The sequence below is a fragment of the Rhinatrema bivittatum genome, chromosome 1 (genome assembly GCF_901001135.1).
Source record: "Rhinatrema bivittatum chromosome 1, aRhiBiv1.1, whole genome shotgun sequence".
NCBI classification, from domain to species: domain Eukaryota; kingdom Metazoa; phylum Chordata; class Amphibia; order Gymnophiona; family Rhinatrematidae; genus Rhinatrema; species Rhinatrema bivittatum.
Window position 1 is genome coordinate 388,931,514 of NC_042615.1, and position 24,018 is coordinate 388,955,531.

Genomic DNA, 24,018 nt, shown 5'->3' on the forward strand with positions numbered 1-24,018 from the left:
TTTCCTCCATCAGTACCTCTTCACTTATTTCTCTCAATATCTTACCATTTTCTTATTTCTGTCTTCCCTGTGCCTATCTTACCAGTCTCCCAATTCTCCATCTCCCCCTGTCTCTTCCCTCCAGCCTACAAAGATTCCCTATCTCTCCCTTACTCACCCCCCTCTGTTCCTCTGCACCACCAATATGCCATGCACTTTGCCCACCCCCTTGGTACAGCCTGATACTCGTTCTCAAGGAAGTACAGATCTTGAACAAAAGCTTAGCTCAAAAAATTCTGGAAGTCCAAAACATGGGCCTGTCACAGGAAACCGCTCATCGGGCACAAGGCCTTCACAACCTGTTGCAAGCACAGGAGAGAGGTCACTTGTTCGGGACTGAATGTGTGCCCTTGGACCACAGCATGAGCCCAGAGGATGCGCCGTGGCAGGCGAAGCGTATCCAAGCATGGGCAGACAGGTTGAGCACTCCGACCTCTGCTGAACCTGAACGCACCAGAAGAGACTCAGCAATGTGATACTGGTCTCTGGGGTAGCCCTCCGGCCACTCGATAGCCCTTTCGGGCCTGCGACCTGGGAGTGGCGGGTGCGACAGGATGGACGGAGGTGGAGGACAGGCGATGACTCTTAGACAAAGAAGAGACATAGGCACTTGGAGACTTGGACGAGACGAAGGCACTGCCTCTCAGCACGCTCTACACAGCCCCAATGGGCTGGTCGCGGACTACGCTGTGACCCACTGAGCGCCCTATACAACCTGAGGAGGCTGGTCACAGACCACGTGGAGAGTGGGACAAGCACAGGACTGAAGCTCAGGGAGAAAGGAGGAATCCGGGTAGCACTTGAAGAAGGATCCAACCGGAACAGGACACCAGATCAGATACGGAATTACTCCTAGAGTGGTCATCTGGAGGCTGGGACCAGCAGGAAGAGTCAAGGCTGGAACTCCTGGAGCCAGAAACTGGAGAATCCAGAACATCCGAAGACAGAAACTGAAGAGACTAGAACATCCGAAGTCAGGAACCGAAGAGACTAGAACATCTGAGGACAGGATCCGTCGAGAGACCAGGAACACAGAATGAAGACAAGGGAGCTTCCACGAAGAACAGAGGACCTTTAAGAAGCGAAGACGGACCTTGGAGCCTCCTGGAACGAAGAGATGAGATGAAGAATCCAGGAGCAGGCAAGCTCCTTGCAAAGGCGACGAGGATCTGGTGAAGGGCCCTTTTATAGGGCTGAAGAGGAGACAACGGAAGAGGAGACACAGAATGACGTCATCAGGCAGGGTCGTGTGGCTTTTCCCATCATGGACCCTTTAAATATAGAAGAGAGGCATGGCCGCCTGCCTATGGAGAAGCCGGGACAGGAGCAGCGGTGGTGGCGTACTTGTCGCGAAGTGAGAAGCTGATGGTGGCAGTCCTGCCGCAGGACCGGCAAGAATGTCGGCGGCCCACGGACCGTGAGAGAGGCAGCATGTGGGCGCCTCCCTGCCACAGAGAGCAACACGGTGGCTCTGCCCACTGCAGAGAAGAGTCAGCAGCAGCTGCCTCCCTGCCATGTGAAGGACGGCAGCAACAGTGGCGGCACTGGGGTCATGGGGAGCGGTGGCAGCGGCTTCCAGGCTGCAAGGAGAGAGATGGCAGCAGCGGCACTCCTGCTGCGAGATGAAGGGCAATGTTGGCAGTCTCTGGGCCACGAGGGAGATGATAGACTGCTTGCGGGCCCAACCACGAGCAGAATAGTTGACTTAGAAAATAGCCACTGCTATTATTAGCAATGGTATCTTGAAATAGACTTAGTTTTTGGGTACTTGCCAGGTTCTTATGGCCTGGATTGGCCACTGTCGGAAACAGGATGCTGGGCTTGATGGACCCTTGGTCTGACCCAGTATGGCATGTTCTTATGTTCTTAAGTTTCCCTTTGAAAATTTAGTGTTAGAGCTGTAGATTTACATATTGTCCCCCTTCCAGTCATTAGTCCAAATTTGATCATGTTATGATCACTATTGCCAAGTGGCCTCACCACCATTATCTCTCTCAACAAATCCTGCATTCTACTAAGAATTAAATCTAAAATAGCTCCCTCTCTCATTGGTTCCTGAACCAATTGCTCCATGAAGCATTTGTTTATTCCATCCAGGAACTTTGTCTCTAGTATGTCCTGATGTTACATTTACCCAATCAATATGGTGGTAATTGAAATCTCCTATTATTACTGCCCTGCCAAATTGGTTAGCTTCCCTGTTTTCTCTTAGCATTTCATCATCTGTCTGATCATTTTGGCCAGGTGGATGGTAGTATACTCCTGTCACTATAATCTTACCCAACACACATGGGATATCTATTCATATAGATTCTACTGAGTAATTTAGTCTCTTGTATGATCTTTAAACTGTTGGACTCTATAACCTCCCAGACATAAAGTGCCACACCCTACCAAGTTGATCCTCCCTATCTTCACGATATAATTTGTACCCTGTTATAGCACTGTCCCATTGGTTATCTCCTTCCACGAGGTCTCTGAGATGCCAATTATATCTATCTCATCATTTGCTGCTATACATTCTAACTTTTCCATCTATATTTTAGACTTCTGGCATTGGCATATAGACATTTCAAAGTGTGTCTTTTGTTTGTATTAACAACCTGCTTTTCAGTCAATAGGGATAATTTAGAATTCTTTAGCTCAGGTGATTCTTTACTTATAGGTAAATAGACTACTTTTACTTTTATTGGAACCTCTCTGTTGGGATGCCCTAACTCTCCTGTTTCATTAGTATCCTTCAAAGATACATTCCTCCAAACAATGGAAAGCTGAGGGACTGTCAGCTTTCCCCCTTGATCTAATTTAAAAAGCTGTTTTTCTCTTCTTTTTAAAGTTAGTGCCCACAGCCTAGTTCTACTCTGGTTAATATGGATCCTGTTTTTTCGGAAAAGTCTCCCCCTTCCCCAAAAGATTGTCCAGTTCCTTACAAAACCGAATCCCTCTTCCCTGCACCATCATCTCATCCATGCATTGAAACTCCAGAGCTTTGCCTGCCTCTGGGGACTTGCATGTGGAACAGGGAGCATTTCAGAAAATTCCAGTCTGGAGGTTCTGGATTTCAGCTTTCCACCTAAAATCCTAAATTTGGCTTCCAGAGCCTCCCTCCCACATTTTCCTATGTCATTGGTGCCCACATGTACCATGACAGCTGGCTCCCCCCCAGCATTGTCTATAATCCTATCTAGGAGACGTGTGAGGTCCACCAATTGCACTAGGCAGGCAAGTTACCAGGCAGTCCTCTTGTCCACCAGCCATCTATATTTCTAATAATCAAATCACCAACTATGATGGCCGACCTAACCCTTCCCTCCTGGGCAATAGCCCTGGGAAACTTGTCCTCAGTGGTGAGGAGGACAATGCATTACTTGGAGAGCAGGTCCTTGCTACACCAGAGTGATACTCTCCAACTGGGAGAACTTTCTGATCCAAGGCAGCTACAGGGATACCAGACTGAATTTGGGACTTGGCTACTAAGTCCCTGAAGGTCTTATCAATGTACCTCTCTGTCTTCCTCAGCTCCTCCAGGTCTGCCACTCTAGTGTCTAGAGATTGGACTCATTCTCTGAGAGCCAATAGCTCTTTGCATTGGATGCACACATACAATCTCTCACTGGCAGATAAAAATCATACATGAGGCCCTCAATGCAAAAGACTGGAAAGCCCCCCCTCTTGCTACTGGACTGCTGCCTTCATCTTAATTTTGTTGAGTTTCTAGTTAAGTTTAGTTTGCAAAGGGAGTTGGAATGAGAGTACTTTAAATTTATAGGAGTATTTTCTAATTAATCTGCTAGTGACCTACAAGGGAATGATTACACTCTCAATAAGGGCTGGTACAATAGTATGATTTAGATAAGAGACTGATTGATTTTTAATGAGAAAGTGTCTCTTGCCTAAAAATCAAGGGTTGAGCTAGGAGTGGGTAGGAGGGAAAGACAGGCACTAGAATTAACTCCCTCTGGCTTGTTTATTAACTCAGACACATACAAACTCTAAGGACTATATCCCATTATTTCACCTCTTTCTAAACTTTAAGTCCTAAGATTTCCCAAAGCTATACTTACCAATTCTCTTTAGCCATCATTAAGTTGATCTTCACTCAAAGGATTGAGAGGTTTGACAAGCTTCTGGTTCACTTCTACGCAAAGGGGTTGGGACTCTGGAAGCTGGGGCTGTGGACTTTGAATCCTGGATTGCTCGCTGTGACCTCTGGAGTCTCTACTGGGGGATGCTGGGAACAGTATGCAGATGAGCCATCCGGTCCTTTCTTAATAAATCTACATTTCGCACTCCTACCAATTCTGTGTGCATAAACTGTCTCCATGCTCCCTTGTACTATTCTCAGCTCACTCCTAGTTCACCTCTGTCTATGTTTTCCCTGTATTCTGAGCTGCTGACCAGGATAAATTTTGAAAGAATACCAGAGTTTTACAAAAGTATGGCGAGCACCATGACAAAATGTCTGCATTGTAAAGTACAGCATAGTTGTTGATTGTACTCCCCCCTTTTTTGCTTGGAAGACTGAGTGAAGGCCACACAATTCCCAGGATGCTATCTGATTCTTGCTGCCATAACATTGTGGCAGGGAAGAGGTATAGACCTCTGAGGCCCTTAATGTGGTAGTGAGGATGCTTGACACATTCATTCAAATCCACCCACATCTCTCTCACTGACCAATAGATACTCAATGTAGAAAAGTTCAATAGGTTGGAAAGGCACCCAATGATGCAGCAGGGAGCCAGTAATGGTGTTCAACAAAAAAAAAAAAAAAAAGGGAATTTAACTTGAAAAATAACATCTATGCCAAGATTATAAAAATCATGAATAATGACAGAAGGATTACTACTCCCAAGAGAAACAGTCTTTAGTCTAGGGTGCACTTCTTCCCAGATCTCTTACTTTGGTCTGAATTAGTGTCCAGTACTCCCTCCCCATAGAAGGTGAGAAAAGTATCTTCTTCCAAAAAAAATCAGTAGGAAATAGAGATTAGGAAAAAAAAATCCCTTCTTCAAAAACCTGACTACAAAACTTCTCTCACTCAGTGGTCTGTCCCACTGAATTGGTTGTAGGTTGACACCGCATATAATACAGCCCTTCCAGAGTGGGGGAAAATCCCTCTGGTAGGGAACTTGTCAAAAGTGTAAAACTTCCATAATCTCTCAAAAATCTTCTAAAGTCTTCTCTTAATAAACCTTGAGACCTACCAAAACAGCAACTCAACAACTCCCTTCTCTCCAATCTCCCATCTCAGAGGATCCAGAGGAGATCTCCTTTGAGCATACTCAGAGAGAATATATATACTGCCTGAAAGAGGAAGTTAAAAAAAATGGGGTTCTCAAAATGTAAAACTCTCCTGAAGTTTACCAATACATTGACTTGAGAACTGCACTACCCAGCAGTTGAAACAAACTCAGAGCCAGTACTTCCAACAGACATGCTTATTCACATTATCATATCTTATTTCCAGCAAAACCTGTAGTGCTCTGCAAATGTTCTCTTGCACAGGCAGAGCAACTGCTCTCCGACCTCTGAGAGGAGGAACTATTAACCCCTTGAAAACCTGCTCACTAGCAATATAACCCCCTCTATATCAGCAAGGAAAATTTTGTGCATGGCAGCCAGAAAGGCATGCAAATGAAGCACCTAGCTGTGGAAACCATCTTCTTTTATGGAGACATCAGTGAAGATCTGTACATGGAGCAGCCACCTGGATTCATAGATCTAGAAAACAGTGATCTATTGTGCCAGCTCCAGAAGAGTGTCTATGGACTCAAGCAGGCTACCAAGGCCTGAAATGAAAAGGCCACCAACTCCTCACACAAGGAAGATTTATAAGAAGCAAAGTCTTTACTCAAAGGAGGACAACAGACAGACCTATGTCTTAGTTTACTTGGACAGCATCCTAGTGTGTCATGAACAAGAAGGATATTACAAAGACTTTACCTGCAGACTCTCTGAAAACTTTGAAATAAGAACATAGAAAATGTCACATACTACCTCAGGATCCATTGAAATCTTCTGCTCAGTTTGCAACAGCAACCAAGAAAGCAAATAGAATACTAGGAATTATAAGGAAAAGAATGGAGAATAAAACAGAAAATCATTATGACTTTGTATCATTCATTGGAGTGATGTCATCTTGAGTATTGTGTGCAGTTCTGGTCAGCACATCTCAAAATAGATATAGCAGAATTAGAAAAGGTACAGAGAAGCGCAACCAGAATGATAAAGGGGACAGAATGATTCCCTTATGATGAAAGGCTAAAGAGGTTAGGACCCTTCAGCTTGGAGAAGAGCTGGCTGAAGGGAGATATGATAAATGTCTATAAAATAATGAGTGGCATGGAACAAGTAAAGGTTAATCAGTTATTTACTCTTTCAAAGAGTACAAAGACTAGGGGTCACACAATGAAGTTAGTAGATATTACTTTTAAAACTAATAAGAGAAAATATTTTTTTACTCAATGCATAATTAAGCTCTGGAATTTGTTGTCAAAGGATGTGGTGAAAGCTATTATCATAGCTGTGTTTAAAAAAGGTTTGGAGAAGTTTGGTGCCCTATTGTAAACCGTTATGATGGTAAATAACTTAATGACGGTATATAAAAACTCTTAAATAAAAACTCTTAAATAAATAAAAGTCCATAAACCATTATTAAGGTGGAGTTGCAGAAATCCACTGCTTATCCCTGGGATAAACAGCATGGAATCTATCTACCCCTTGGGATTCTGCCAAGTACTTGTGACTTGGATTCGCCACTGTTGGAACACGAAACTGGGCTTGATAGACCTTTGGTCTGACCCATTATGGAAAATCTTATGCTCATATGTACTAGAGATGTGATTCGGCTGAACCTTTTGGTTCGGCCTTCGTTATTGGCCTGCTGCAGGAAATTTTGTTTCCCATGGTTTGGGCCGATTTTTTTCCCGGCTGTCCTGAACTGAAAAAAACAAACCACCCCAACCCTTAAGATTTAATTAATTACAATCCCCCACCCTCCCAACCCCCCCAAAACTTGCCTAGAGTCCCTGGTGGTCCAGCTGGGGTCCCGTGAGCGATCTCCCGCTCTCGGACCGTCAGCTGCCAGTAAACAAAATGGCGCCGTGGCCCTTTGCCCTTACCATGTAACAGGGACTATTGGTGCCATTGGCCGACCTCTGTCACATGGTAGGAGCAATGGACTGCCGTCGCCATCTTAAAAAATGGTGCGGGCCATCCATTGCTCCTACCATGTGACAGAGGCTGGCCAATGACACCGATAGCCCCTGTCACATGGTAAGGGCAAAAGGCCATCAGCGCCATTTTGATTAGTGGCAGCCGATGGCCCGAGAGGGGGAGATCGCTCCTGAGACCCCGCTGGACCACCAGGGACTTTCAGTAAGTCTTGGGGGGGGGGGTCAGGCAAGTCTTGGGGGGGTTGCAATTAATGAAATTTGAAGGGTTGGGTGAGTTTGGGGTTTTTTTTTTATGTGCCCTTTCTCCGCCCCCCCCCAAACATTAAGAAAACCACATGAAATTTCGTGGTTTTTCCTATTGTTTCGGCGGCCCCCCGAAACACGACGAAATATCGTCTATATTTCCTATTTCGTCGCAAACTAATGCACATCCCTAATATGTACTTAAAGAAACAGATGCAGTTCTTTATATGGCTTAAGTTAATTTCAGAAAGCACCCTGTAACCGCGATAGTAATGCCAGTTACTATCTTCCCCCTCCCAAACGTAAGAAGACAAGGCAGAGGAGGAGGACCACAGTCACTTCGTATCCCATGGACGTTGTCAAAGCTAAAAGAGCTTCGGCAGTGAGCAATGGGAAGAGTGAGAAACAAAGAAAGAGCCGGCAATGAAAGAGAAAACCGTGATTAATGTTGCAGGTGAGCTCTCTTGTTTGCCATTGAACCACACTGTTTATAGGAGGAGCTGATGCAGTCGGATCGCTTTGGAGGTTGGCCTTCCTAGTGCAGGCCTGAGCCACGTCGAAAAGAAAGTGAACGAGGAGGCTGCAATGATGCCTGGCGCCGGAGCAAGCAGAGGGACATTGGAAAGCAGAGAGACCGGCCCTTTGAACACTGACCTGAGCAGGGGCAGAGAAGGCCTGATGGAGCAGCAAGAAGCAGGGAGGCACCAGGACAGCTGATAAAGGGAGAGAGAGGTGAGAGGCATCAGACCTCCATGGAAGCTGGCCATTCTAGCGTGTGCCCGAGCAAGGAACAGGAGGAATCAGCTGACTGGCAGAGGTCAGCTGTGATTATAATCGTGACCACTGCTGGTGGCATCCTTCTCCCGTGAATGGAGCCACAAAAGGAAGAGCTGAAGCCTGCCAATCACAGGGCCATAGATGATTGCTGAAGCCACTGCCGCTGGGATCACCACTGCCACTGCTGCCAGACTTGTTGGCTGGGTAAGTGCCATGAAATGCCACTGTTGCTTTAAAAAATAAAAAAAAATACTGCGATTAGCATCAGAGGGCCTAGGCGAAGGCCCCCAAAATGCCAGAGCCAATTAGCCTGTGGTCTCACTGATGTCACCAATGACTTCAGCGGGTACCTGTGGCTCTGAGACAGGGGTCTATCAATTTTGAGCAAAATAAATAAAAGTAAGAAAACTTCAAATGAAACAGTTGGTGGCCAGGTAAGGGGAGCCTGGCTACCTGACAAACACCAACTACCCTGCCCTCGAAGGTTATTTAAATAAGTAATTTGCCTCAATAGAAGCTCTGCCCATTTGAAGCCAAAAACAACTTTAAAACTGGGCAAAAGCAGCAAAAAACAAAAAAGGAAACCTACAAAGACACTTGCCTAGTCATCGGTTGCAATTTAAATATAATAGCTTTAAGGGATAAATAATAATGATAATTCTACAAGCTGCCCATATATTTAAAAAATAAAAGTAACAGAAGAAGACAAGAATAAATATGGGGATCATTTTTAATGAATATAATAATATTTATGGGCACAAGTATAGTGGATAATTTAATTTTGGAGTGATTTGGTACTATCTGAACACCCCTAATTTTGTTGCTCCACTCTGGAGCAAATAAAATAGAAATGGGATCACCATAGCAACAAAAGGGACAAGCAAAGCTGTAGTCATGAGGCCTTAACAAGGGTTTCCCTAAAAGTGAGTGTTGGGGTGAGCACAGCTTTACCATCAATAGCCGCAGCACAGGATCCAAATTGAACACATAAAAGATAGCAAAGATCCAGAAACTTTTCTAACACTAATAGCAATAGAAATATGTAAAAAATGTGAATTATTAATGAATGTTAGGTTATATTCCTGGAATTATTTCCTCATATGATATCATCAAGAGCAGAGATATCTTAGACTTAGAAACCCAGGGACGATATAGAAATTAGCCAGAAGTGAGCCTGAAGTGAAAGGGAGCAGAGGTGCTGTTGGGGACTTCTGTCCTCAGGCCTAGCAAAAGTGCATAAACACCTTACTTAATGAAAGAGCAGTCACAATATTAGAAAAGTGTGAGTGTTATGAGTGAGATTTCCAGCCAAGGCAAGGTGTTAGGCAGAGAAGTTTAAACATTAAATCTCCTTCTGTACCACAAATTAGCATGGCATTTTGAAGGGTTAGCGATAGTGTGTGACTGAATCTTATCGACATTAAACACTGAATGTCAGAATGTCAAGGAGAATTCAGAAGTTTGATACTGAAGTCACCCAGAAAGAGAAACTCTATGAAGAATAATCCACAATAACTTTGAATATGTGGGAGATTGGTTTAAAAGCCAAGACAATAACAGAGACAACTGAGAAACCCACTGGCTTTAGCAAGAGATGCTACCTTAGGATTAGAGAAATAAGACACCGAGAACGAAATATTTTAAAAGCAACAAAATAACAAAAGAGTTTATTAAGATAAAATTTATCAGATAGATTTGTATCCAGAAATTGTTGATAGTTGCTCTGAATTCTGTTTGTTTAATATAGTGACCTAAAAAAAAAAAAAGAATAACCCCCCCCCCCCATTATTTATTGGAAGGTGAAATGAAAATGCTTATTAGAGAAGGGTTAGAGATTTCATTTGCATAATCACATTTTATTGAAGCAGAAACACAATATTGTTTATTATAAGAAGCATTTAAAATAAAGTAGTCAAATGTGCTTATATTGAGAGTGAAGTATATTTCTTTATTCAATTATCTCTGCCTCCTCTCTTGAGCCTAAGAGACTTTGCTGGGTGGGTTGTGGACCCCTATCCCTGTGGGAGACCTGGTTGGGAGGAGGGAACTGACCCACACCTCTGTGGATTTCATCTGAGAGCTTGCTGCTGTGGTCACACATGACTACACTATAACACCTTGAACCTCGGCCACGATAGCAATCAGGGGCGGTGGTGTACACTGATAAGTCACTACTCCAAGCCGATCTAGTTCCTGCTACATCTCTGCTCCAAGTGATGCCAGCAAAGTAAAAGATTTCACATAAGCTTGTCCTAGTAGCTCCAGCACTTGCACGAGTGAGGCCAAAGTCAGCTGTTACCACAGCTCCAGTGCCTGGATTCACACCAATGAAGTTCCTGTCCCCCAGTGAGGTTAGCACCATGTGTCGCCAAAGCTCCAATGCCTGCTTTCATCTCTCCCTGCCTACCCTATCTCTCCTCTAGCCTACCTCATCTCTCCCTTAGCCTACCTCATCTCTCCCTTGCCTACCTCATGTCTGCTTGAGACTGTGCCTCCCTGGGTTGGATTTGGTACTTTGGTGGACTTTGGGGATTGTCTGGAGACCACCCATTGGAGAGGAAGCATTCTGTCAGGGTCGATGGGGTTTTAACCACAACCCTGGGATTTTTCAAATATGAACCTGCTGGAAGGCTTTCCCGGTGGCATATTTGTTCCATTGCCTGGCAGAACATACTCCTGCGGTCTCCCAATTGGACTAGTACTGGGTGTCCCCCATATTCCCAGCAGTATATAAGGTATGCTCAGAAAGCACAATGCTGGTGTAACTGTCATCTTAGCATCTGCCCTGTGGAAGCACTATCCATTTGTTTCCTGATTTCCAAACCTTTTTCTAATCTTAGTATTTGTGTTCCAAGATTTCTACAATTGTATTCATGTTCTAAGATTCCTGCAATTGTATTTATGTTCCAGCATGCTTGCATATAAGACTTCTTGCTTCAGTCTTCTCCTTGTGTCCAGTTCCAGCATTCCTGTTCCATATGTCTCTGCTAGCTCTTCTCCAGCTCCTGACCTTTGCCACCATGCTTCCACTTTGCCTCTCAGGTACACAGCTTCCCTCCAGGGTGGTTCTGATTGCCAAACCCAGACCCTCATGACAGAGAAAGGGATTTATAAGGAGTGGATGAGTAGCCTAATGGTTAGAGCAGTGGGCTATGAACCAGGAGACCATGGTTTGAGTCCTGCTGTCGCTCCTTGTGACCTTTACCCTCCATTGCTTAGGTACAAACTTAGATTGTAAGCCCTCTGGGGATAGGGAAATACCTACAGTACCTGAATGTAATCCACTTTGAAGTGCTGAAAAAAGTGCAAAAAAATGGAATATAAATCTAAAATAAGGAACCTATTAGACAGCAGGAGCAGCACAACAAGCACCCTAAGGTACCAAAACTGGTTTAGAGCAATGGCAGCAGCAGTGGCACTGGTGGTTAAAAACAGAAACTATAGGAGCAGAGCAATACTGCAAGAAGAATAGCTGAAAAATTACAAAGATGTACCTGGATAGGTGAGGTGGGAGGCAGAATGGTATCAAAATATATGGATTGGTGCAACGGGTATTGCAAAGCAATGGATGTCCAGGGTCAGACAAAGAGTTGTAGAGTTGGAAAGTACTGTAGGGGAAAAGGATTTGGGAAGAAGTTCCAAGACAGCTGGAGTGGAGATGTCTGAACTTGTCATAGGTATGGCTACCAAACTGAATCTACCAGTAGCATATGCTTCTGTGAAGCTGTAAACATCGAGGGAATATCTGGAGTGGTATGAAGGGCCCAAGGAGTGATACAAAGCAACAGATAGCCAGGGCAAGACCAAGAATTAGCAAGTATTGTAAGGGAAGAGGATTTGAAAGAACTCAAAGATAGCCAGAGTGTCTCAGTAGAACAAATTTGGTTGAACCTATCGGTGAACTAGAATATGCTTCACTCAAACTGTAAAGATGGAGCTATATATGTGTTATGTGCACAGGGCTAGTACAGTGAAACTGCAAATGGCTCATTAAATCAGTTGCTACTGTGGTGACTGTAGGGCTAATACATGCTGATGAGCACTGACCTCTAAGGCATAGTACATGGAATCACAAACAGTATAAGGCATCAAACGCTCCATGGCATACAGTTCAGGAAATTGCAAGCAGCACAGAAGTGTCAAACCCTCAAGTATAGAGTACGGGGGAATTAAAAACAGCTTAAATGTGTCTATACCCAAGACATACAATGTAATTGAATCACAAACAGCACAAAAGTGGTCTGTACCACCAAGGCATGAAGTTGGAGTTGTCACGGTTTTGCCTGCTAGGCAGACTGCCTGTGCCAAGGTTCCTCCTGCTTGCGCAACCTTTCTTCCACCAGGATCCTCAGTGAGCCTTGTTCATAGCTCTGCCAGTTACCTCCTCACTGATCATACCATGCCTCAGCTTCAGCTCTACTTAACCCAGCTTGCTCAATGCTTCAGTGCCTTTTCATTGAGTCACCTCGGCTCCCTGACCTGGCCACCTTGTCCTTGTTATCCTGTCTTGCCTTGTAGCCTACCAGGCCTTCTGTCTTGCTTTGTGCCCTATCTAGGCCTTCTGCCTTGCCTTGTGCCTTATCTGGGCCTTCTGCCTTGTGGCCTCTCTTGGCCTTTTGCCTTGTTATGTGGCCTTCCAGGTCTCTTTGCATTGCTTTATGACTCACTGGGCCTCTCTGCCTTACCAGACAGCCTCAAGACCTGCTAGATTCTCTTAGCCAGCCTTGTATCCTGATGGAGTTCCTTGTTTTTTGTTGCCTGTTCTGTTTAAGTCCTGTTTCTTGTCTAGTCCTTGTTCTGTCTTACACCATCTGATACAGTTCCTTGATTGCCCTTGTCCCTAATCCAGTCTGTCCTCTGTATCTAGCCCCAGCCAGCACCTGCTTCCAGTCCTCAGCTAAAACCTGACTCCAGTCCTCAACCAGTACCTGTATCCAGCTCCCAGCCTATGCCTGTCCTCAGCTTCCAGCCTGCCTTGTCTTCCCAGTCTGCTTTCCCTTTCTAGCCAGCCTTGCCTCATTAATCCTATGCCCTGACCTCAGCTCCAGCCTGTACTTAGCTTCCAGTCCATAACATGATCATCCTAAGCAGAACTCCCCCCAGCCCCCAGAACCCAAGGACTCAACCTGCAGGGGAAGGGGTTGGTTAAGAGAAGACAAGCTCCAGTTCTGCCCTGTACTATTTCTTGACTCCAGCCTGCCAGACTATGACAATGGTCCATTGCAAACAGCACAAAGGCATTACCAATGCATGAAGGGCAGTCCATCACATACAGCACAAAGGGGTCTAAACACAATGTGTATAGTGTTGGGGAATTGTAAAAAAGCACAAGGTGTCTAATGTTAAACTATTTATTAAAAGTCAACAATACAGCGAAAACCGTATGCAGCGTGCAGTGACTCTTAAGGCCAACTACACATGATACAAAACAGTTCAAAGACATTTTCTCACCTTTTTCTCACATCATCCAAAGTCAAAAAGATCAGCATGCAATAAAAAACAATTGCAATTTCTCCCTTTCTCTTTCTCTCCCCCCCCCCAGACCCAACCATAATATCAGAGGAATCAAGAAAGGAATACATAGAAATACTAATAAAATAACTTATCTACAGAGACTTTTTCCAGAGCCCACAACATATCCCCCAGACAATCACTAGTTTGCCCTTCTCTTATCTGGACGATGGCCTCTGATCATCATGAACGATGGACTATGGCACCTCTAGGTTAAAAGCACTTTTTAGCTTTAACCCGTATCCTCTATTGTATTTCTTAATTATTACCACCTTTACTTCCTTCCAGCTTACATAAGCTTCCAAGTTCCTTATCCTTGTTGAATGTAACTTTGCCTTATTCATTTCTTTTGTTTAATTTTCTTTTAGTTACGCTACAGTTATACCCTTGTTAAAATGTAAACCGATCCGATATGGTTATTACTATGAAGGTCGGTATAAAAAAGTGTTAAATAAATAAATAAATAAAATATATATTGTTTAAGCTTGCACCCAATACTCAATATAAGAGAAATACTCAGATTATTCATAACGACGGATCATTTAGGCACAGAACTGTGAATCCTGGGAGGTCAAATTTGAATATATGCAGTGCCTTACTTCCATAAATGCTCCATCTGCACTTAAACAAAAGCTCTGTTGCCATCTTCTCCCTCATCATTGAATCATAAAAGGCATTCTTATATTCCCAGACAGAGAGGGAGCTTCATCCTACTTTCCATATCTTGAGAATACTCTTTCCCCCACAAGGCAAGAATTACGCATCAAGAATCTATTGTCCTTGCCCTGGATTGGAAAGAAGGTGGAATCATCAAAAAAGTAACCCCTCACAGAGGGAAATATTTTGACCAAGAATTCATTCAAACAAATCTCCAATCTCATTCCAAAACTTACCAGTGAATTACAGGTCCAGAAAACATGACTAACTGTACCCCTAGCCGACCAGCGAATCCAGCCTATAAGTTCTAGGAGAAAGATTATAAGCCCTTTCTAGAAATTTTAATTGCATCTATCTCAATCTCATTGAAAGCCACCAGCATTTTTATATGTTTAAACCCAGATCTCAACTGAATGTCTGTGAGTGCATTGAGAGTTCATATTCCATTTTACAAGACAAGGACCTACCGTATGTCCTCGGATGAGTGAATCTTAATTAATGATCTATACAGCTGAGAAATCTGCACTCTTCTAGGACTGTCAATTTGAAAAAAATTCTTCCAATTGATTGCAGAAGGTCTTGTATCTCCTGGACTACGAACATAATGACTCAATTGCAGATATGCAAAATTATCCCTCCCTGTCAATTCAAATGATCTTTGCAAGTCTAGAAATGAGAGCATGTGCCCATCTGCCCTCAGTACCTGTCAGACATAGGTAATACCCCTGGCCCTTTAAGAAACAAAGATCCCATATTGGGTCCCTGTTAAAAAAAATACAGGTTTGCATTAATTAGCAAATAGGGAGAAATTACTGAAGAATGTCCTAATTTATCACAGAGCAGCTGCAAGTTTTCCTCACCATTTAAAAAAGATCCCCAACTTTGATAGAAGAGTGTATCTCTGTACCTCCCACATGCAGGAATGAATGAAGATGTAAAGGAGAATCTAAAGACCTCTCAACAGCTAGAAGGGATGAATCCTAAAGCCAGTCCCTAAGATGCCACAGCTGACATGCCCAATTATACTGTTCTATATCTGAAAGCCCAATGGCACCCCCTTCCCAGATTCCTATTAGTTGGGTGATTTTGATTTGTGATCTATGCCCCTGCCACAAGAATCTGGATAATGTTTGATAGATCACACGAAGGTCCCTTTTGAGAAATATACAGGCAACAATTGTAACATGTATAGCCATTTTGGGAAAAGAACCATTTTAAATAGGTTTACTTTACCTACCAATGAAAGAGGAAGGTTGCGCCAATGAGTCAACTTGGTCTTCATCTTTACTATCAGAGATGTATCATTAAGGTGATACAACTTAGTAACATCCGTAGGTAGAAATATCCCCCAAATACGTGTACGCCTGCGCGCAGGTTTGAAAATCTACCCCTTTATTTCCCGTCTTACCCCCCCCCCCCAATTTAGTTAACATGATTTACAGGCAGTATATACAATTTTAATCAATAAGTAAATAAAATAAACCCCCTGTATTTCTGCCATAAAATGAATCTACCTCAAAGGATCCATAGATCTTAACAGTTTTGAAAAAGGTATAACAGGAAGTATATAAAAAACAGAAGTTAAACACTATCAGTATGAAAAAGACTCAGGGGTTGTTTGGTGTTGCATTTCATTGCAGAACCACCCAAACCATGGCATGATTGGAAATCTCTAAGGGACCTATTACTGCTGAGACAACTTTAGAAAAACATGTCTGAGAAATCAGCAGATAATCAGTCCTGGATTGGGTGGCATGTGCCCGGGAGACATGAGTATAATCCTGTTCTTGAGGATGAAGAACCCTCCACACATCCAGCAAATTAAGTCGATTGCAAAAAAGAGAAATGCCTTTGATCTTTGAGATACACTTACTTTGTGAGACTCTGGACCTAACTTGACAGGGGTCAAAACACATTATTAAAGTCTCCCTCACATATTAATTGACAATTATCAAACACTTTTAACTAGTCAAGGAGATTTTGGGAAAAAGCATGATCATAAACATTGGGGGCATATAAATTGTTCAACACCACTGATTCCTCCATTAGTTTATTTTTAACAATCACAAAACTTCCCTCAGGATCAGCAAATATAGGTTCTGATATAAAAGAGATCCATTTATGAAAGAGAATAATCTCACAAGCTCTCTTTGTCCTAAGGAAACTCCAATTGTCTCCCCTACCTACCATCTCCCCGTCTTCCCATGTTCTAACTCTGTGAGATGTGTTTCCTGGAGCATCACAATATCATCCTTCTGCCGTTTAAGAGCTCTCAGTATCTCATGCCTCTTGACCAGGAAGTTGATGCCTGTGACATTTCCAGAAACAACTCTTAAACAGGTTTTAGTCATAAACATACATTTTACATTTATTCTGCAATGTAGGAAAAATCCAAGTTAAAGAGGCCCCCTCCTCCCCTCCTCCCCACCATCCTAGGGTCCCCCACTATGCCTAAGAAAATTCTTGCTTCCTAAATAAAATTTGTAAACTCATCTTCAAGAATCCCTCTTTACTGAGGTGTATATTCTCTCCCTCCCTAACTTTCCTATCTAAATCCCGTGCACTCATTCGGACTACTCCAAAGATTTCACCCTCTTTCTCCTGTACTACCTTCCTTTCCCCCTTCCACATCCTCCCTAACCCATACCCCCTTTACTCCTAGTACCCTCTTATCTGAGGGCTTGATACCTCTCTCAACGCTATCAATAAGCTTTCCAATTTCCACCCAGTTTCCCAGGAAAACCCTAATTGACACACAGTAAACTCTTCAACTCCCCACAAACAATATGGGTAATAATCAACAAAAGATGAAATAACAGGTAAAACCAGCATTGTTCAAATGATTCATGCTAGATCCTGCAATTTTTTCAAACTACAAATAGAAGTAATGCCCCTCATGAGGCTGAGTTTAAGTCAAAAGTAGAAAACCTTCTGTACCCCGACCATATTTCAGATGAAGCCCTTGCAATCCTTCGTTATTGTAGTTTACTATCAGGAAAATCGCTATAATAGGACACGTGGGTTTTATATGAGGCCTCATGTAGGAAATGCTAGTAAAATTCAAAGCCACAAGGAAAAGCCCATTCATTCAGAACATTGTAACAAGTGCATTCAGGACTTCGAAGCCTCTTCTCTTGCCGACTCCAAAGTCTGAGCGAATATCACGTAACTTCTCTATTATGGACTACACGCAGCTTTGCCAGGTAGATCAGCGAGCAGTGTACTCCAAACCCATGGAGCACTGAGCATGCAGGGATAATCTCATGTCACAGTGCTGAAAGCTTAGCACACTAATTCTGAAATACGAGGATCCTTTTCTTATTAAAGGAAAGCTGTTTACCTGCCCTCACCACTCTTAATATCACCACCTTATGTGAGTAATTCAGGAACCGAGTGATGTCTACATGTGGCTTCACATCTGCTGCTTTTCTCTGTCCAAGCCTGTGCATGCATTCCACCATTACTGTCACCAATGCTCCAGCAAGGCCTTACTTGGAAGGCAGCCACTTTTCAAGAAACCCGTGGAGCTTACCATCCAGCAATCTTTCCGGCAACCCCCAAAACAGAGGTTATTCTGGCGTGATCTATTCTCAAGATCTTCCAGCCAAGTTTCACAGAGCTTCAACACTGCTTGCATTGAAGAAACATCACCCATCTGTTTATGCAGTTCATCCTGTACCTCTGATATCCCTGTTCCATGTCACTCCCTTGGTTAGGTCCCCGAAGGTAACAGTCATTTCTTCTAGTTTATCATATATGTTATCTAGCTTCTTGAACCGAGGCTCTAGGGATTTCAATACCACTTGCAGTATCTCAGGCTTAGTGCTACATATTATGAGAGCCTCCAGGATCGACGCCGCAGATGCCACCTTAAGATCTTGAGGTGCTGGTTTTTCTTTTTCTTGCTCCTTCTCAGCCACTTGAGTGCTCATAGCTCATTTAGCCACTGAAATATAAAAAGAACAAGTTCTTTGAGCTATTGGCATATTTTTAGGGTTTAGCAAGGCATTTAGAGACCCAATGGGCATAGATGGCACCCCTACATCCTGCCTTGCTCACAGAGTCACATAATCTCCAGCACAAAGGTATCTAAATCACCAAGGCATATAGTATGGTGAATTGCCAACAGCACAAATATATCTAAACCATCAAGTGTATAATTCAGGTAATCACAAACGGCACAGAGGTGAACCACCAAGGAGTGGAGAGTAGTGAATCACAAACAGCACAAAGGTGTTTAAACTATCAAGGTATGCAATTCAGGGAATCGCAAACAGGACAAAAATAGAGAGAGAAAACCATAAACAAGATGGGGTGGGAGGAGAAACTTGTATTTTTTCTTTTTTCACATTATTTTTCTGGGGACAAAATACTCCAGTCTAACCAACAAATAAACAGGGTGGGAGAAATAGGCTGGCATTGTAAATAGGTAGACAAAACAACCTTAAAATAGGTGGATTTGGAGGAGAAACATAATATTACATTTTGCGGCTCACAGAGGACTCCCATGAGTTGCTGCACTCAACTCAGGATGCTCCCACCAGCTGAGAACACTGCCAACCATCCCATGCAGCATAGATGCCACTAACTCTGTTCCTTGGCTGCACTGCACTGTTCTGGGCCTTAAAGGCCCTGCAGCAGGAAACCTCAACTAGAGGAGTGTGGGAGGGGAGCAACAGTGGCAGCGTCCTGATGACATTGGGCCTTCTCCAGGGATTTACTCTGGCTTCTCTCTGCCTAGGTCTTTTTACCAACTTGGTTGGTGCCCTTTGCTTCTCATTTGGAGCATTGGGGTGTTCTTTATACTCTGAATAGCTGCTTTGCACCTCACATGATGCTTTGAGTCTTCATGCCTCTCTTTCAGTTGCTTTGAGGGTGGGGTATTCCTCTTTTGGTGCTTTGTTCCCCCCTTCATGCTACACTTGGTGCCACTTTGCTACTCTCATATAGTCTTGGGGGGTTCATGCCACTGTTGTTGGTGCCCTTTGTCCTACTTTTTCAGTTATGGAGTGTTCTGTCCATTCTTGCTACTGCTTCGCTCCTCTGACAATGCCTTGGTGAACGTTTGCCACTGCTGGTATCATTTTGTCCCATTACTGGTCCTCGGGCTCTTCATGGCATGTTGACAGTCTTGATGTGTTGGTTTGCCTTCACCTCTGATGATATCAACCCACCAGTTCCGTTAGGAATGATTAGAAAATCCCAATTTAGAAGCTGAAAATAGACTGCATTACTTTTGCCATTAACAATTATGGTAAACAAATGAAGAAATAAAACAAACACAATTTGTTTTGTTTGAAATTAACCTAACAAATGACTGTGAGATACGAAACAAATGAACAAACCAAAATGAAATTTTTGAATCTGCAGATGCCTAGTGTTACAATACTTTAAAATAGTAAAGGATTTGAAGATAAAACTGTTTAGGTGGTATATGCTTTGCCATTTAGTATATAATGACTTTGTTATGAAACAGGTTTTTTTTTCTCAATTTACTGCTATCCAGTGGGCTGTCCCTTGTTTTTTAGTTGAATATTCCAAGCTTAGTCAAACTTCCCCCTTCAATTTGGAGGTGGTGTGAATCTAATCTGAGCCCATGTTCATCTCTCATTACTTTTAGGTTACTGATGGGGAACAGTTTTGATTCTCTAAAGTATCAAACAGCTGGGATTTATTAATTTATTACAATTTTTAGACCACTAATTTCTTACATGGTGGTTTACACAGTTTATACATCAGAATGTAATATAAAATTAAATATATAAAAATGAGCAATAGAGTTAAAATAACATTAAATAAAAGAGGAAGGGATTGTACTGTGGATCCTCAGAGCATGTGCACTAGTGTAAAGAGGTGGATTACATGCTAGATCTTCAAAGCTGGTATGCTACCATAAACAGATGAGTTTTCAAGGATTTCTTAAAGGATTTGGCTGTTGGGGCAGACTTGATAGATTCAGGGAGAGCATTCCACAGGCAGGAGCCTGCCATTGAAAAGGATGTATTTCTTGTTATAGCTAGACTGGTTAGTTTGGGTGCTAGAACCTCCAATAGATTTTTATTTGCTGAGTATAATTGTCCCTTTGGTTTATATAGGCTGGTGGTGCTAGTGTCAATAAAACAATTAATTTTTTCAAGCTGTGTATCTTGATTGTCAATGGAATTGATTAAAGGCCCCCAAAGGTGCTCATCTTTTAGGATTATTATCATAGGTAGACTTTCAAGGATTCAGTTTTCTAAAATATTTCTCATACCTCATGTTTTTGACAACATTAATGGTCCTTCACATCAGGAATTTAAAATGAGATTTTTTTTCCTTCAACTTATTAATGTATTCATGCTTCAAGTCTACTCTAACTTTTGTAGCACAGCATAAACTGGTTTATTAGTTATGAGGTCAATATTCAAAGTCATTTAGATGATTAACTCACGTTATCCATCTAAATCCAAGTTATCCATTTAAATATGTAGTTTTGAATATTAACCTCCATATATTTAATGAAAAAAAATGCCCAAAGCAAAACAGAGGAACATTCAGATTTTCTCTAATGATACTGCATTATATCTTTTCATAATGGCGCAACTTTCAAACTGTACACAGAAGTGAAAAATCTGCAGGTACTTTTTTATCCATAGTTTTCCCTTTGAAAATTGAGTCGGGAATCCTGCCTGAAGACTCCTGCCTCTCCAGTTTAGCTACCAACCCTCCAGCATCTTTCTTAAGACTGATAGGATATTTCATGACTTTTTCCTGCCATTTATGTGAACACTTTTTTAAAGAAAATATTACACACGTGTACTTTGGAAGCTACAAAAATATGCCTGTGCTAACTCCTCCCCAATCCCGCCCCCAGGATTATATCTCCTATTTGTGCATTAAATTATTCACATAGTGGCACTATACATGTAACTTTGTATGCAGATAGGATAGGCAGTTTTGAAAGACCCTGTTTCCATCAATGTTTTATGTATGGGAATGACTTTGAAATTTTGCCACCCTCTTGTATTTAAAAGCTAATCCAAAGTACAGTCTCTGTGTATTGCTGTACAAGAGCCATGATGTTTTATTAAGTATTTTCCATTTCCTGACATGCTTACACAAAACTGTGTTAGCTGGTGGGAAAGAGCTAGTGTTGTCATTAGCCATAGGCATTACTTCAAGCCAAAACTAACAAATGAACACAGGGCTATGAATTTGATCTGTGTTGTATCCACTCCAGACAGCAGTAGTAATGCCTTGGGACCAGCTAATAAAGCCTGTCTTGTTCAAACCTCTCAATCATGATTGCTTTTCAACTACTAATCAATCACAGTATTATTTATTTCTGTGTGTACTTTTGAGTCCTGAGTACTTGGAAACTTGCCAAGAAATCAAAATCAATCTCTGCCCAGTCAGTGCTAAGGGATGGTGTGCAGATATAAACAGTATGTAAGGAATAGCTTCTAGCTGCTGTCCATAGGAAATTATATTAAGGGTGTGTGAATTGGCTAAGACAAGCTTAAAAGAACAAAATGTATAGTCAGAATGAGATAACTGATAGCTTTTTGGGATGGCAGCAGTTGATTTCAGTTGTGCAGAAAGCTACAGGTGCATATGTTGGACGCATGGTAGCATATACACAAAAAGGTTGAACAGCACACGTTTTGAAACGTGGTGTGAAGCTTTGACAATTGATGCTACTGCTCACAGTTTTATGTGTATCTTTATTAGTACTATAACAGTCATAAAAACAGTAAAATTGCAATATCAACTGTAACACTTTTCTCCCCACCTGTCCCCATTATAATGTAGATAAATCTCATCTTTTAGGTCAGATGTCATACTCTTGTATATCGGACCCCTGCTAGGAAGTACGGGCTCACCCGATCCAGTGAAATAAAAGACAGTAACATTCCTATAAAGCATTCAAAATTAAGCTTCTAGCACTGCTTGAAAGGCTGGATAAATACATATCCCATACTTTCAAAAATCTAGTCCTGGAAGGAATTGAAGATCAAGCTGCAAGGGAGTCCATAAACATCATATTGTGAACTGCATTCATCCACTGCCAGAAGGAAGGAGGAGGAGTAATTTCCCTCCAAACCAGCAAGATAGAGCAATTACCCTGTGCGAGAAGTTTCTTAACCAACAGCCTCTTGCTATCTTTCCTCACATATTTAGAAAGACCCACCTCACATAATAAAAGTTCTGGCAATAAAGGAATGTTACAACTTAACAAATTGTTAATGTAAATTAGGATCCTTCCCCAAAAATGAGAATTGACAGGGCAATTCCAAAAAGCATGTGTGAAGGAACTCCTTATGAAGGAACACTTTAGACAGTCAGCAGTAGGAGTAAGCTTAGCCTTAAAAGCTATCACCTGGGAAAAGAGCTGCTCACAGTTTCTAAACTTGTGCTAATTCAACTCCTTTGTGTGTTTGTTACTATGGGCTCAATTTTCATACAATGCTCTGTGCTTCACCTAGGTCCCTAAGTTTTAGAGCCCTAAATTTAGAGAAACGTTCAGCTAAATTAAGGTTCCTAAGTATTTGACTGAACATTTCTCTAAATTTAGGATTGCAATTCGTTTGTCTAGTTTTAGATTCCTAAGGGGGTCATTTCCCCAGAGGAGAAAAATACAGTGACATATATACTTTGATGGCTATTCCTAGCATACTGGGATATATCTAGCCAGCGCTATTTTAACTAGAGCGAGTAGCCAGCCCAGAGGCTAGTGGGCATTCTGGGCCCCACTAGACTACCAGGTATGCCCTGGGGTGGTGGGGGGTATAGAGTGGGTCAAGGTCAGGGGCTTGAGTGCCATCTACTCTCAGGGAGGGTGGAAAGGAGAGGCTGGTATTTGGATCTGGGTGGGGCTTTTCATGAAAGGGAGAGTTTGGGTAGGCGAGCAGGCTGTCACAGCACAAATTTTAATTTTTTTTCAACCTTATTCACTTGAGCGCCAGCTCTAGAGGTGGTGGGGGGTGGGCAGCAGTCTCACAAGACTGCTGGGGGGCTTTCACACATTGGGTGGCTATTTCAGGCCATTGTGGCCTTTAAGCACTAGCCTGGGAGCATCAAGATGTATGTTAGCGTCCCGAACCTCCCAGGGAGAGTTAGCTACAATTCCTGAGTTGTAGCTAACTTTATAGAAAATAACACACTTTGTGTTTTTTGAGGTAAGCTGAGTTATTTTATGAGCATAAAATTACCTAATATTGAGCTGCACTTAACATTTTTTTCCACCCCAACTTCACCTCATAGAAACCTAGAGGTCTATATTCAGACACAGTCTGGATAGCAAAGTTAGCCAGATAAAGTTATCCGGGCTAACTTTGGAGGCATATTCAACAGTGCAGCCACACTACTGAATATAACCAGTTATCTTAATTAGTTAGCTGGCTATAAGGAGCTCTTGACCAGATTTAGCTGGCTAAGTCATCCGGCTAACTATTGGAGTAAGCCAGTTAACTTAGCCAGCTAACTCAAATCCTCCCAGGTAGGCCCCTGGGCTGACCCCAACTTTTCTGGCTAAATTCTAGATTCCTAACTTATTAGAAAGAATTTAATCAGAGAAAGGCTGAATGTAGCCAGATAAGCCATTTAGATAGATAACTATCACATTATCCTCCTAAAT